Here is a 16,847-nt window from a genome sequence, read left to right on the forward strand (position 1 = left end):
CAGGGCATCCGCCTTCACATTCTTAACCCCAGGGCGGAACGTGACAACAAAATTAAACCGGGAAAAGAACAAAGATCATCAGGCCTGTCTCGGGTTCAGACGCTTGGCTGACTCCAAGTAGGCCAGATTCTTATGGTCAGTAAACATGGTAATAGGGTGTCTGGCTCCCTCTAGCCAATGGCGCCATTCCTCAAAAGCCAACTTGATGACCAACAACTCCCTATCTCCCACATCGTAATTTCTCTCTGCAGAGGAGAGTTTCTTCGAGAAAAAGGCACACGGTCGCCATTTAGCAGGAGAGGGACCCTGAGACAAGACCGCACCCACACCCACCTCAGAAGCATCAACCTCAACTATGAAGGGTAGAGAAATATCAGGTTGTACCAAGATGGGAGCGGAAGCAAAACTCTCCTTGATATTAGAAAAGGCCTTACGCGCCTCTACCGACCAGGAGGAAAAATCTACACCCTTTCTAGTCATATCAGTGAGTGGTTTAACAACAGAGGAATAATTCAAAATAAACTTCCTGTAATAATTGGCAAAGCCCAAAAAACTCATCAGCGCCTTCTGATTCTCAGGAAGCTCCCACTCAAGCACAGCGCGGACCTTCTCGGGGTCCATGTGAAAACCAGAAGCGGAGAGAAGAAACCCCAGAAATTGAATTTCTGGAACCGCAAACACACATTTTTCCAGTTTAGCGTACAATTTATTCTCCCGCAGGATGAGCAAGACCTGACGTAAGTGTTCCTTATGAGTTTTGAAATCAGTAGAAAAAATCAAAATGTCATCTAGATACACTAATACAAATTTCCCCATTAAATGATAAAAAAATGCTGTTCACAAAATGCTGAAAGACAGCTGGAGCATTCATCAAACCAAAAGGCATAACCAAATTCTCAAAATGGCCCTCAGGGGTATTGAAGGCCGTCTTCCATTCGTCTCCTTCTCTGACCCTGACCAGGTTGTATGCCCCTCTTAGATCTAACTTGGAAAAAACTTTAGCCCCAACAATCTGGTTAAACAGGTCCGGGATCAGAGGAAGCGGATAAGGGTCGCGAATTGTGATACTGTTCAGCTTCCTGAAATCCAGACATGGTCTTAAAGAACCATCTTTTTTCTTAACAAAGAAAAAAACTGCGGCAACAGGTGACTTCGAGGGTCGTATGTGTCCCTTTCTCAGACTCTCAGAGATATAAGCACGCATAGCGACCCTTTCAGGTTGGGAGAGATTGTATAAACGAGATTTAGGCAGCTTGGCGCCTGGGGTGAGATTAATAGGGCAATCGTACTCCCTGTGCGGGGGCAAGTCCTGAACCACTCTCAGAGAAGACATCCGAAAATTCAGAGAGAAAAGATGGTACAGTCTTAGTAGAAACCTCAGAAACAGATGTCGTGAGACAATTCTCTCTGCAAAAGTCACTCCAACCATTTATTTGCCTCGCTTGCCAATCAATGGTGGGGTTATGTTTAGTGAGCCAGGGTAGCCCCAACACAAGAGGAGTAGGCAACCCGCTAAGGACGAAACATGACACATCCTCAACATAAGCATCACTCACAATCAAACGGATATTGTGAACTATGCCCTTTAACGATTTCTGTGAAAGTGGAGCAGAATCAATAGCAAAAACAGGTATATCCTTTCCCAAAGTGCATACCTAGAAACCATTAGTTATAGCAAATTGATTATCAATAAGATTGACAGCTGCTCCACTATCTAAAAAAATCTCACAAAAATTTTTCTTGCTCTCTAGCGCCACCCTGGCAGGTAGGACAAAACAGGATCTACAAGCAAACGGAAAACCTTCAATTTCCGCATCAACCTTGCCAATGGTAACAGATGGAACATTTTTAAAGGATTTTTTTCTTTTAGTCTCTTTATTACTCTCAAAAGACTGTCTGAATCTCCTAGAGGGACAAACATTTGCCAAATGATTTATACCCCCACAACAGAAACAAACCTTCCTATGAGGACTGAATCTTCCACTGTCAGAGGCAGTCAAACCGAGCTGCATGAGCTCCTGCTCAGAAGGGATTGAGAGCGACTGAGACCCCTATGCACTGAATGAGACCGCTGCACTGTCCTGGGACTGAGTATGACAGGAAGGAGTGATCTCTCCTCTCTCTCTAAGACGCCTGTCAATACGAACGGCCCGAAACATGGCAGAGTCCAAGGAGGTAGGTCTCTCATGAAAGGCAAATGCATCTTTCAATCCCTTTGAAAGACCATGGCAAAATTGACTTCGGAGTGCAGCATCATTCCAACCAGTATCAGCTGCCCATCTCCGAAATTCTGAGCAGTATATCTCTGCGGATTATTTACTCTGACATAAAAGACGTAGTCTAGACAGTCTAGACACAGCCAGAGCAATACGATCCGGATCATCATATATCTGACCCAGGGCTAAAAAGAATTCATCCACTGAACGGAGGGGCCGTGCCCCCACCGGCAGCGAAAAGGATGATAATCCCCACCCTCCGTTCCTCATCACCAGAGGAATAGGGAAGTAGGTGAAAATGGAGTTTGCAAGCCTCTCTAAAACGAACAAAATTCTCACTACCCCCGGAGAACGTATCCGGGAGCGAGATCTTAGGCCCAGAACAAACTCCATAAACACAAGCTGAACCGGTCACCTGAAACTGAGAAAGAGTCTTACGGAGATCTGCTACCTCCAATGAAAGACCCTGCATGCGTTCAGTCAAAAGTGAAACCGGATCCATGCTTGAAACGGTTTTGGCGGTTTATAATGTCACGGAAGGTGTACAGGAAACTAGAAGACACAAAATGAATATCCGACTCACTGGATCCAAAACTAAGGAACAAAAGGGAGAGCCCTGCATCAGACCTGGCTCTCTCCCTGACTGCTCAGCCTATGCGAAAATCCCAATGGTAGATGATCGCATATCCTCGTAGCTCGACTGTATAACACCTGAACACCCTATAATAGTGAGGGGACACGGCCACCGGCTCCCTACACTTGATACGGAGGGTCACCTGGGATCCAGCAAACAGAAAAACACAAATGAATGAACAAAACTTATCTGTAGAAGACTCAGAAGTAGGATCAGCATGCACACACTCCAGGAAGGAATATAAACCGCAAAATGAAGCAGTCTGTGAAGGGATTTGAAGGGATGCAATCAGTGCAACTACATGACAGCTGAGAGAGGCTAACGAGATGAGAAAATGAAAGCAAAACAAAAGGAAGCTCAAGGAGGAGGTTCTGAAAGGCATCTGTCAGAGCTTCTCAGATGTCTGGTGGTGACACAACCCCATTTATAAGGCAAGAAATCCCACTTATTGAACCTGACAGGGCACACCGGTGAAGTGAAAAACATTTCAGGTGACTACCTCTTGAAGCTCATCAAGAGAATGCCAAGAGTGTGCAAAGCAGTAATCAAAACAAAAGGTGGCTACTTTGAAGAACCTAGAATATTACATATTTTCAGTTGTTTTACACTTTTTTGTTATGTATATAATTCCACATGTGTTAATTCATAGTTTTGATGCCTTCAGTGTGAATCTACAATTTTCATAGTCATGAAAATAAAGAAAACTCTTTGAATGAGAAGGTGTGTCCAAACTTTTGGTCTGTACTGTATATACAGACCAAAGGCACTGTTTCTTCTGAAACTACCATAAGTGGGATTTCTTGCCTTATAAATGGGGTTGGGACCATCAGTTGCGTTGTGGAGAAGTCAGGTGGATACACCGCTGATAGTCCTACTGAATAGACTGTTAGAATTTGTATTATGACAAGAAAAATGCAGCTAAGTAAAGAAAAATGAGTGGCCATCATTACTTTAAGAAATAAAGGTCAGTCAGTCTGAAAAATTGGGAAAACTTTTAAAGTGTCCCCAAGTGCAGTTACAAAAACCATCAAGCGATACAAAGAAACTGGCTCACATGCGGACCGCCCCAGGAAAGGAAGACCAAGAGTCACTTCTGCTGCTGAGGATAAGTTCATCTGAGTCACCAGCCTCAGAAATCGCAGGTTAACAGCAGCTCAGATTAGAGACCAGGTCAATGCCATACAGAGTTCTAGCAGCAGACACATCTCTAGAACAACTGTTAAGAGGAGACTGTGTGAATCAGGCCTTCATGGTAGAATATCTGCTAGGAAACCACCTAGAATATGACATATTTTCAGTTGTTTCACACTTTTCGTTATGTATATAATTCCACATGTGTTAATTCATAGTTGTGATGCCTTCAGTGTGAATCTACAATCTTCATAATTATGAAAATAAAGAAAACTCTTTGAATGAGAAGGTGTGTCCAAACTTTTGGTCTGTACTGTATATATATATATATATATATATATAAAAACACAGGCAGGCATCTGCCCCTGTCCTGATAATGTATATTTTTGGGACTGCTTGTCCAGAAAAAGCCACTGCTTCTTTCAATACTATTGATTGTATAAAAACAGGCAGGCATATGCCCTTAGTCATAACTTTTAGAACACTTGCTTGTTCAGAACAAGGCGCTGTTTCTTCTGAAACTACCATGTTTGTCTGTATGTTATAATGACCTTTGACTGTTTATGTTGCCAATGCTCTATGTACGGTATCCTGGTGCCAGTTACTTATGGTGTAAATTGTGTCAATTTTATACCTTTTATTCCTTCTCCTGCTTTTACTCCTTCTCAGTCTTGTATTGTGAGGGTTAATCTTTCTCTTGCTGTCTGTGTCTGTATCCATTCAACTAATTGGTTCATTTAGTCTGCTTTATACTCCTGATTTTTTTGTGTCAGTTTGGTGGATGTCTCTTGAATGCTTTGACCTGTTATGGTTGTAGAATCTGGCTTTTATGCTACATTTCACGATTGATGCCTCTCATATATGCCACTGTATAGGCATACAGTGGCATATGTCACCCATAAGCTGTCATGTTAAAAAAACAACATGTGGTATATGTATTTTAATAGATGACTCTGTATAGAAAAGTAGCAATGCAGATTTACATTGGCACTCTCCAGAATTATTCCACCAAACCCAGAACACTATTGGGCCTGATGAAGCGTAGTTAGTGCAAAATTGTTGTTGCCTTTCTTGTGATCTATGATGTTGTGTCTTTTAAATTGGTGCCAATAAAATTAAGTCCTTCTGAAAAAAAATACTTGCTTTGATTACCGCAGCTTTTTCCTTTCCCTTCTGCATAGATTAATTGACTAAGCTATTCCTAACTGCAAAAGATGATACAACAACATATGCCAGCCTGAGGGAATCCAAAAGGCACTCTTTTGTTCTGTTAGTACAGGATAAGTGTCTATGGATACTTTTGGTATATCCACTGTAGTAAGGTGAACAGAAAAGTGTATGGTAAAGTCCTGGAAGGGGTGTATATCCCACCCAGCTTCCTCAACTGGGTGAGGTAAATAAAATTCAGGAAAGCCTGGAGACAGCCTGGGAAGAGGGCTGCGCTGCTGGCTAGAGAAGCCGAGTTCTCTGTGTGACCTGTGTTCAATAGGTGAGCTAGTGGTTTTGTGGTGCTGGACCTTCACCATACCCAGTTGATTATAACTGGGGTTTCCTGTATTGCTGGAGTGTGATAAATAAAGCAGCATTTGGACTTTAACCCTGTGGTCTGCAAGAGAATCTGTCACCGCCGCCCAACCTGAGAGTGTAACCCCTTACAATTGGTGTCGGATGCGGGCAAGAGTCCCTGCTGAAAAAGGCAACAGTCGGTTGCTAAGGGCAACGGCATGACAGTTAATGATTTAATGTCCTGGGTGAAAGCTGCTGCAGTTCAAAGTTCACCAAATACCATGGAGGAAATGATGACGATGTTGTTACAGGCCAATCTGGAGGAAAGGAAAAGACATGCTGAGGATAAAAAGAGACACGAAGAAGCCTTACGTGTCCAACAACAGGCTATAGCGCAGAAACAACAGGCCGTGGCACAGCAGCAAGAAACTAATCGTTTGTTGATGGAGCATATTGCTGCAATAAGAGAGACTGCTGTAACTTCAGCCCCACAAGTGGAGGTAAGCCCCCCAAAGACTTGGAATGTGAGGAGGGTTGTGCAGCGGGCCTTGCAAAAACTGACACTTGATGATGATATTGAGGCCTACCTGACCGTATTTGAGAGGGTGGCGGAAAGAGAGAGGCTGCCAATAGCAGAGTGGGCAGAGGTCCTTGTGCCCTTTTTGTCCGGCAAACCACAAAAGGCCTACTATGACCTCAGGGAGCAGGATGTCCGGGACTATGTCAAATTAAAAATGGAGATCCTGGCTCGTTTGGGCGTTACACCAGCGGTTTGTGCCCGGAGGGTCCACACGTAGAGCTACACCATGGACAAGCCTGCCCGATCTCAGATGTTTGATCTCCTCCATCTTGTACGGAAGTGGCTGGAACCTGAGACTTCTACACCAGACCAGATTGTGGAGAAAGTAATGGTGGATCACTACTTTAGAGCCCTCCCAGCAGAGCTGCAACGGTGGGTCGGACATGGAGACCCCAAAACTGCAGACCAGCTCGTAAACCTGGTGGAAAGGTTTCTGTTGACTGAGGACTACCTCCGTGATGTCCCTACCGCAGCAACACCTCCCCGGAGTGCCCGACCTGTGTCATCTGTGGGTAAGTAAGTTCTGGCTGTTGGGGGGGTGTGGAAGGGTGCAAGAAGGAAGAAGGCTCTAGAGGTTGGGCGTAGGCATAAGGCTGAGTCTCCCGGGCAGTCCGGACCCGGAGAGGTTTTCTCACCTAGAAGACCTGTGGCGACCCAGTGCTGGAGGTGCCGTGAGTGGGGACACATTGCTGCCTATTGCCCTCTGACCTCAGAGCCCATGGAGTGTGCCGGGAGCCGGAGACAGTCACTGTATGTACCCTGGTGATAAATGACTGCTCTGTCAGGGCTCTGTTGGACTCTGGTAGTCTGGTCACCTTAGTACAAAGATTTTTCTGGCCTGGAGTATACAAGGAAGTGGAAATATACTGCGGGTCCTGCCCAACCTGCCAGATAAGTGCCCCGACCTCACATTTCCGGAGTCCCTTGGTGCCTCTTCCCATCATTGAGGTACCTTTTGAAAGAATTGCCATGGACTTGGTGGGTCACATTGTTAAGTCAGCTAGGGGGCACCAGTATATCTTGGTTGTGTTGGACTATGCCACGCGATACCCGGAAGCGGTACCCTTGCGAAACATGACGTCCCAAAATATTGCCCGGGAATTATTTTTCATGTTCTCCCGCACGGGAATCCCTAAAGAAATTCTCACGGACCAGGGTACCCCCTTTATGTTGAGGGTCATGAAAGAGTTGTGCAAGTTGTTCAAAATCACCCAGATACGTACCTCGGTGTACCACCCACAGACAGATGGGTTGGTCGAGAGGTTCAACAAGACGCTGAAACAGATGTTAAGAAAAGTAGTAGAAAAGGATGGTCGGGACTGGGACTGCCTCCTGCCATACCTTATGTTCTCTGTTAGGGAGGTGCCTCAGGCTTCTACAGGGTTCTCACCATTTGAGTTGCTATATGGCCGTCACCCGAGGGGTTTACTCGATGTAGCTAAAGAAACCTGGGAGGCTGAGGCTACTCTCTATAAGAGCATCATTGAACATGTGGCTGACATGCAAGACAGGATAGCGACAGTAATGCCCATTGTTAAAGAACATCTGCAAAGAGCCCAGGAGGCTCAAAGAAGAATTTATAACAGGTCTGCCAAAGCAAGGGACTTTAATGCCGGGGACAGGGTCCTGATTCTAGTTCCCACTGTAGAAAGTAAGATTCTGGCAAAGTGGCAGGGACCCTACGAGGTTGTGGAAAAAGTGGGCGAGGTGAACTATAAGGTGCACCAACCAGGAAGAAGAAAACCCTACCAGATTTACCATGTAAATCTGATTAAGCCATGGAAAGATCGGGAGTCATTGGTGGCCGCATGAATTTCAAAGGTCACTGGGACCGAAGCGTGACTTGGATCACCTCACTGACTATCTTTTATTTCATAAAACATATACCTTTATTTGTTATATTTTAAAAATATCAACTCTAAATTACATGATTAAAATTCCTCAGAGTGGGCGGAGAGACTATAGTTTTCACTGTGCATTGCTCTTCTCAATACACATTGCTTTATAAAGTGGCACCTGATAATGATCTCAGGACTTGCCCAGCTAGCCAACTTTTTATTTAGTTGCCTATAAATCTCCACTTTGGAGGCCCACAATCGCTCAGTCTGAACTAATTGGTGGCCGCACAGACCATGAGTAAGGCGGTATCACCACCAATTCCTCCGGTAAAAATTAGTGAGGCATTGTCAGCACCCCAGAAACAAGAAGTAAAGGAGTTTCTACAGGAGAATAGAGGAAGGATTTCTGACCTACCAGGCCGTACCCACCTGATAGAACATTCCGTGAGAACTGAGCTCCACAGTAAGGTGAATCTAAAGCCCTACAGGATACCAGAAGCAGGCAGAAAAGCGGTATCCTCTGAGGTCAGGCACATGCTTGAGTTAGGGGTCATTGAGGAATCTACCAGTGAGTGGTCAAGCCCTATTGTCTTAATCCCAAAGCCTAATGGGACTTGGAGATTTTGTAATGATTTCCGGAAGCTAAATGAGGTATCAAAATTCGATGCATACCCTATGCCCAGAGTAGACGAACTAATTGAAAGGCTTGGGAAAGCAAGGTACATCATGACCCTTGACCTTACAAAAGGGTATTGGCAGATACCATTATCAGATGATGCTAAAAAAAAGACGGCATTCTCCACTCCAGAGGGGCTGTTCCAGTACACAGTGATGCCGTTCGGGTTACATGGAGCCCCTGCTACATTTCAGAGGTTAATGGACCTGATCTTGAAGCCACATCATGACTATGCTGTCGCTTACCTTGATGATGTGGTAATTTTTTCATCTGATTGGAGAAGTCACCTCTGGAAGGTACAGGCCGTTATAGACTCCATTAGTGATGCTGGCCTAACCATAAACCCTGAGAAATGTGCAGTGGGTCTAGAGGAAGCAAAAATCTGGGCTACATTATTGGTAAAGGGCTGGTTAAACCCCAGATCAATAAGGTAGAGGTGATACAAGACTGGCCTAGGCTCTTAACGAAGAAACAAATCAGGGCCTTCCTTGGCATGACAGGGTATTACCGCCGGTTCATACCATATTTTGCCTCGGTGGCAACACCATTGACTGACTTAACGAAAGGCCCTAAGTCAGTAACGGTGAAGTGGACCCCAGAGGCAGAAAAGGCCTTTCAAAGCCTAAAGTCCACTCTCTGTCAACAGCCGGTGCTCATTTCCCCGGATTTCAGAAAAGAGTTTCTGGTCCAGACAGATGCATCTGAGACAGGCTTGGGAGTGGTCCTGTCACAAGTAATAAATGGGGAGGAGCACCCAGTGATGTACCTAAGTAGGAAGTTGTCCCCAGCAGAGAAAAATTATGCCATAGTGGAACGAGAGTGTCTAGCCATTAAATGGGCTCTGGAGTCACTTAAATATACCTGCTAGGTAGGAAATTTCTGTTGGTAACAGATCACGCTCCTTTAACTTGGATGAAACAAAACAGGGAGAAAAACGCAAGAGTGACCAGGAGGTTTCTCTCCCTGCAAAATTTTTATTTCAAGGTTTAACATAGGCCGGGAAAATTACAGGGGAACGCAGATGCTTTGTCCAGGATACACTGCTTGTTGGCTAAAAATATCCAGACCTCTGGTCTGGAGAAGAGGGGGGGGGATATGTGGTAAGGTGAACAGAAAAGTGTATGGTAAAGTCCTGGAAGGGGTGTATATCCTACCCAGCTTCCTCAACTGGGTGAGGTAAATAAAATCCAGGACAGGTTTTCCCCTAGCCTGAGGGATCCCAGCTGAAGCCAGCTGGGATCATCAAGGGGAAATAAAGCACAGTCCAGACTGTCAGTCTGGGGAGATGAATGCCTGGAGAAAGCCTGGGAAGAGGGCTGCTCTGCTGGCTAGAGAAGCCGAGTTCTCTGTGTGACCTGTGTTCAATAGGTGAGCTAGGATCTTCACTGTATTAGCCAGGGCCTAGACGGGCAGGTGTTTATTTTAGTTTGGTTTATGTTTTGTGGTGCTGGACCTTCATCTTACCCAGTGGATTATAACTGGGGTTGCCTGTATTGCTGGAGTGTGATAAATAAAGCAACATTTGGACTTTAACCCTGTGGTCTGCAAGAGAATCTGTCACCGCCGCCCAATCTGAGAGTGTAACCCCTTACACCACCAAAAGCTTTCCCAGTACATACAGCAAATATACCCTGCAAAGGCAGTGTGAATAGAAACATAGAATGTGTCGGCAGATAAGAACCATTTGGCCCATCTAGTCTGCCCAATATACTGAATACTATGAATAGCCCCTGGCCCTATCTTATATGAAGGATGGCCTTATGCCTATCCCATGCATGCTTAAACTCCACTGTATTTGCAGCTTCTGCAGGAAGGCTATTCCATGCATCCACTACTCTCTCAGTAAAGTAATACTTCCTGATAATACTTTTAAACCTTTACCCCTCTAATTTAAAACTATGTCCTCTTGTAGCAGTTTTTCTTCTTTTAAATATTATCTCATCTTTTACCTTGTTGATTCCCTTTATGTATTTAAAAGTTTCTATCATATCCCCTCTGTCTCATCTTTCTTACAAGCTATACATGTTAAGGTCCTTTAATCTTTCCTGGTAAGTTTTATCCTGCAATCCATGTACTAGTTTAGTAGCTCTTCTCTGAACTCTCTCCAAAGTATCAATATCCTTCTGGAGATATGGTCTCCAGTACTGAGCACAATACTCCAAATGAGGTCTCACTAGTGCTCTGTAGAGCGACATGAGCACCTCCCTCTTTCTACTGGTAATGCCTCTCCCTATACACCCAAGCATTCTACTAGCATTTCCTGCTGCTCTATGACATTGTCTGCCTACCTTTAAGTCTTCTGAAATAATGACCCCTAAACCCCTTTCCTCAGATACTGAGGTTAGGACTGTATCATTGATTTTATATTCTGCTCTTGGGTTTTTACGCCCCAGGTGCATTATCTTGCACTTATCAACATTACATTTTAGTTGCCAGATTTTTGACCATTCCTCTAGTTTTCCTAAATCCTTTTCCATTTGGTGTACCCCTTCAGGAACATCAACCCTGTTACAAATCTTTGTGTCATCAGCAAAAAGACACACCTTAAACAATATGGGTCCCAGAACAGATCCCTTAGGTACCCCACTGGTAACAAGACCATGGTCTGAATATACTCAATTGACTACAACCCTTTGTTGTCTGTCCCTCAGCCACTGCCTAATCCATTCATCAATATGGGAGTCCAAGCCCAAATACTCTAATTTATTGATAAGCCTTCTATGTGGGACAGTATCAAAAGCCTTACTAAAGTCTAGATAAGCGATGTCTACTGCACCTCCACCATCTATTATTTTAGTCAATCAATAAGATTAGTTTGACATGATCTCCCTGAAGTAAACCCATGCTGTTTTTCATCTTTCAATTCATGGTATTTTAGATGTTCCACAATCCTCTCCTTAAGTATGGTTTCCATTAATTTTCTCACTATTGATGTCAGGCTTACTGGCCTATAGTTGCCCGATTCCTACCTACTACCTTTCTTGTTAATGGTCACAACATTTTCTAATTTCCAATCTTCTAGGATGACTCCTGTTACCAGTGATTGGATAAATAAATCTGTTAATAGTTTTGCTAGTTCACCGCTGAGCTCTTTTAATAGCTTTGGGTGTATCCCATCAGGCCCCTGTGACTTATTTGTATTAATTTTAGACAGCTGACTTAGAACCTCTTCCTCTGTAAAGACACATGCATCAAAAGATTCATTAGTCTTCTTTCCTAACTGAGGTCCTTTTCCTTCATTTTCCTTTGTAAAAACTGAACAGAAGTATTGATTGAGGCAGTTATCTAGTTCTTTATCTTTTTCCATATACCTTCCTTCTTTTGTTTTTAATTTGGTAATTCCTTGTTTTAGTTTCCTTTTTTTCATTTATGTATCTGAAGAATGTCTTATCGCCTTTTTTCACTGACTGAGCTAATTTCTTTTCTTCCTGCACTTTAGAAGCTCTTATAACTTGATTGCCCTCTCTCTGCCTAATCTTATAAAGTTGCCTGTCATCCTCGTTTTATTTTGTTTTATAATTACTAAATGTTATCTTTTTGTTTTTAATGATTTTGGCCACTTCTGATTACCACAGTGCTTTTACTGACTACTTATAAGTAGTACCATTTCTCCTGGACTCCATTAAAACAGTTCTAATCTGATAGGGACTCGTATACCACTAATCTAATTTTAGAAAAGTCAGTTTTTCTAAAATCTAAAACGTTTGTTTTGTGTGGTGTGAATCAGTCACTGTACTTATAGTAAACCACACTGACTGGTGATCACTAGATCCCAAGCTTTTCCCTACAGTAATATCAGATACCAAATTCCCATTTGTGAATACTGTGGCGAAACCAACCTCGCCACTGGGTTTTGGAGGGGCCTGGCTACTAGCCTCTTGCCCCAGGATTATGGGCCCTCTCATCAGCCAGGCCTCCTTTGTTCACAAAGGACTTGGACTAACTTGAACCCCTGGTCTAATTCGTGCCATTTTGGGATGTTAAATGTCTATGTGTATTGAAAAGGGTGGGACATTGTATACGTTGAGTAGGGAGGTCTGTTCCATTGTCTCTCTGTGTGTATTGGCGATGTCCTTTGTCCTGAGAGATAATTGAATTACTTCTCGGTTGTCTCCAGGACAGAGGATATTGTGTAATCGCCTGCCTGTGATTATTGCATCAACCCAGTGTGAGGTAATTCTATCACGGGCGGAGGGGAGGATTTTGTGTGGGAGTGTCTGAGTGTATTGTATGTGGTTATTGGCTGTTTTTACAAAACCCTGTGGGTGGTAACCTTGTTGGAAGATGTGTATAAAATGCTTTTTTGTTAAAATAAAAAGGGCTGCTTTATACCTTCATGAAGTTTTGGCTCATGTTTGGGGAATGGGATAACTCTTGGGGATTGCTATATCACTATACTCCCCTGAGTATAAGCTCTTGTAAGAGCTTGTTCATGGTTCCTGCTCTCTGGATGTAGGAGAGGTTCACCCACTGGAAGCTGAAGCCCAGTCTTGGGTCCAGCGTGGGTGGAGGACGGTGAGACCCCAACCAAGCTTCGGCGGTTTGTGGGGTCTGCAATGCGTACGGTGTCAAGTGGAGTGCTTGGAGTCCTCGGAAAGCACTAGGAGCATCTATCGACGGAGGTACCCGGTCGGGGAGCTAGGAGATCCGTTACATTGGTGGCAAGCAGTGGGGTGGCGACCTAGTGAGAGGAGAAGCATCTCGGAGACACCGTTCGTGGATTTTATAATTGAGGGCAACGCTAGTATCCGTACAGCGCCCCTGGCTACAGAAATATGGATGCCGTTGGTTTCTGCACAGCATTCCATGAGGAAGATTACCCGGATTACAGGGATGCCGAGCGGAAAGGCGTATGGCACCAGGCTCTGGAGGACATGCAGCGTCGGAGGGGTGAGAGTCTTCCCAGTGAGGAGCAGAGATTACGAATGCGATTGGCGCTGTGACTACCTCTACTGGGAGAGCAACCATTGAGGGAGTGGATGTCAGAGCTTGAGACACTGGTATGGCAGGAAACCTGGCTGGATGACTGCTTACCAAGCACTATGGTGGGACACAGTACGACAGTCTCCATGGATGGAGAAGTACGCCAAGCCCGAAGGTGAGGAATATAATGGCCCTGGTTTATTGTGGGAGTCTTTTGAAGACATTGACTTTGGGAGCACAGAAGAGTCTAGATTTTGGGACATTACTGACTACAGGGGGGACTTGCACAATTGGCCTACCACTAGTGGGGTGAGGGCAGATCTGACGTTTCTGGTCCAAAGGGAGTGAGAACTGGAGCAAGATTATCAACAGTTGTTTCGCTCCATTCAAGCCCAGCGCAAGATTCAAGACAGTCGGATACCAGGCCCAGACCTGCAGCCCTACTCCTGGCAAGTCACAGCTGAGGTATCCCCTACTTCCTCACCAACTGTGGAGGTAGGGGACTTCATAGACTGGTACTGGGAGGAACCCCAGTCGGCAGGTGGAGATGGGACCGAGATCTCTCCATCGGCCCTACAGGGATGCTGGGAAGTTGTCCCAGATCCCCAACGGCAGCCGGAGTTTCAGGGAGTAGGGACAGTTGGTCCTACTACCCAGTGGCAGTATCCTCTACAGGGAGAGAAGACAGTCGGTCTCTCTTCCCAGCGGCAGGTAGCATCCCAGGGGGAGGAGTTGGTTGGTCCCTCACCCCTGCAACAACCAGCTACAGAGGTAGGGGCCCTCATAGACTGGTCCTGGGGGGAAACCCATATGGCAGGTGGAGATGGGACCGAGATCTCTCCACCGGCCCTACAGGGATGCTGGGCAGTCGGCCCAGATCCCCAACGCAGCCGGAGTTTCAGGGAGTAGGGACAATTGGTCCTGCTCCCCAGCAGCAGTGTACTTTGAAGGGAGAGGAGACAACCAGTCTCTCTCCCCAACCACAGGGGGACAGCACCCCTAACTCCAATGATGCAGATGGGACCGCCGTCTCTGCACCAGGCCTACAGGGATGCTGGACGGCCGGTACAGAGTCCCCACCAACCCCGCAGGAAGGCCAGGAGGAGGAGGTAAGCGATCCCTCCTCTCCCCAGCTGATCCGCAACAAGGTCCTGGGGGTAGGATTCCCTGACCCCATCCCAGCGGAAGAGCTGGCATATGGGCAGAGCGCAGTTGGCCTCTGCCCTCCTCTATCCTCTTCTCCAGAGCCAGACTTCCCACAGGCTACCCCAGCAGAAGAGCTGGCATCTGAGCAGAGCGCAGTTGGCCTCTTCCCTCCCCTATCCTATTCTCCAGAGCCGGACTTCCCACAGGCTACCCCAGCGGAAGAGCTGGCATCTGGGCAGAGCGCAGTCGGCCTCTGCCCACCAAGTACCTACAGCTCCAAGCTAGAGAACCACAAGGAAGCAAGGATTTTCAGATGCCCACTCAACAGCTGGGGACATACAGAACAGAGCCAGGCCCCAAAATTCAACAGGTCCAGTATTGGGTTGTGGTTGGACTGCCAGACTAACTCAGGTACTGACCATGAGGATCTGGTTAGTCTTCCCTGGGAGGGGGAGATGTGTGGCGAAACCAACCTCGCCACTGGGTTTTGGAGGGGCCTGGCTACTAGCCTCTTGCCCCAGGATTATGGGCCCTCTCATCAGCCAGGCCTCCTTTGTTCACAAAGGACTTGGACTAACTTGAACCCTTGGCCTAATTCGTGCCATTTTGGGATGTTAAATGTCTATGTGTATTGAAAAGGGTGGGACATTGTATACGTTGAGTAGGGAGGTCTGTTCCATTGTCTCTCTGTGTGTATTGGCGATGTCCTTTGTCCTGAGAGATAATTGAATTACTTCTCGGCTGTCTCCAGGACAGAGGATATTGTGTATTCGCCTGCCTGTGATGATTGCATCAACCCAGTGTGAGGTAATTCTATCACGGGTGGATATGGGAATGGGATAACTACACTCTTGGGGATTGCTATATCACAATACTCCCCTGAGTATAAGCTCTTGTAAGAGCTTGTTCATGGTTCCTGCTCTCTGGTTGTAGGACAGGTTCACCCACTGGAAGCTGAAGCCCGGTCGTGGGTCCAGCGTGGGTGGAGGACGGTGAGACCCCAACCAAGCTGCGGCGGTTCGTGGGGTCTGCAGTGCGTATGGTGTCAAGTGGAGTGCTTGGAGTCTTCGGAAAGCACTAGGAGCATCTATTGACGGAGGTACGCGGTCGGAGTGCCAGGAGATCCGTTACAAATACTAAATATAAAATTACCTCCTTGCGGGTTGGCTCCTCAACTACTTGCTGTAGAGATAATCCCAGTAGGGAATTTAGAATATCTGTACTGCTGGCAGAACTAGCTATTTTGGTTTTCCAGTTTACATCAGGAAGATTAAAGTCTCCCATAATGATAACTTCCTCAACTAGTAGATCATCTAATTCTTTGACATGGCTAGGTGGTCTATATATCACACCTACATGAGTTACCTTATGATTATCAAGCTGCAAGGTAACCCAAACTGACTCTAAATTGGTCTCGCTAACTTGTATTGAATTAGATTTTATGCTATCTTTCACATACAGGGCCATCCCTTCCCCCTTCTTACATTCTCTGTCTTTCCTATATAGAAAGAACCCTGGTATGGTTATATCCTAGTAATTACTTCCTTTGAACCATGTCTCAATAACAGCCACTAAATCTATATTCTCAGATGCCATTGATCTTATTCCCTAAACTGCGAGCATTTGTAGACAAGACTCTGAGCTTGTCATTTCTTAACCTATGTGCTACTGGCATCTTCTGGAATTGTTCTGGGGGGGCAGTCGGACTGCTGGATTGTCACTCTTTTGCCCCCCTTACCTAGTTTAAATGCTCCTTAGCAAATACTTTGAACTGTTCACTGCGGACATTCATTCCCTTGAGAGAAAAATTCAAACCATCTTTCTTGTACAGTTCTTTTACATTCCAACTAAAGCTAACATAAGACACAAAGCCAAACCCTTGGTTCAGACACCATTCACCAAGCCATACATTGAATTCCTTAATGTCATGCTGAAGGCTATGCACAGGCAAAACTGCAGAGAATGAAACAGTTGATGCAACCTCTCGTATATCATTTCCAAGTGTGTGAAAAGCTTCCTTCACCTTTGAAACCTCATTGCAAGGCCATATCATTTGTCCCAAGATGGACAATGACATCCACCTCCCTTGCCTGCTTTGCTTGCCTAACAATATTAAGAACAATTCAATAATCCGCAGCACTCACCGGTAAATGATGAAAATAGTGGTGATTTATTCACTCAAGCAGCCAGTATACAG

The sequence above is a fragment of the Bufo gargarizans genome, chromosome 2, assembly GCF_014858855.1.
Source record: "Bufo gargarizans isolate SCDJY-AF-19 chromosome 2, ASM1485885v1, whole genome shotgun sequence".
Taxonomy (NCBI): Eukaryota; Metazoa; Chordata; class Amphibia; order Anura; family Bufonidae; genus Bufo; species Bufo gargarizans.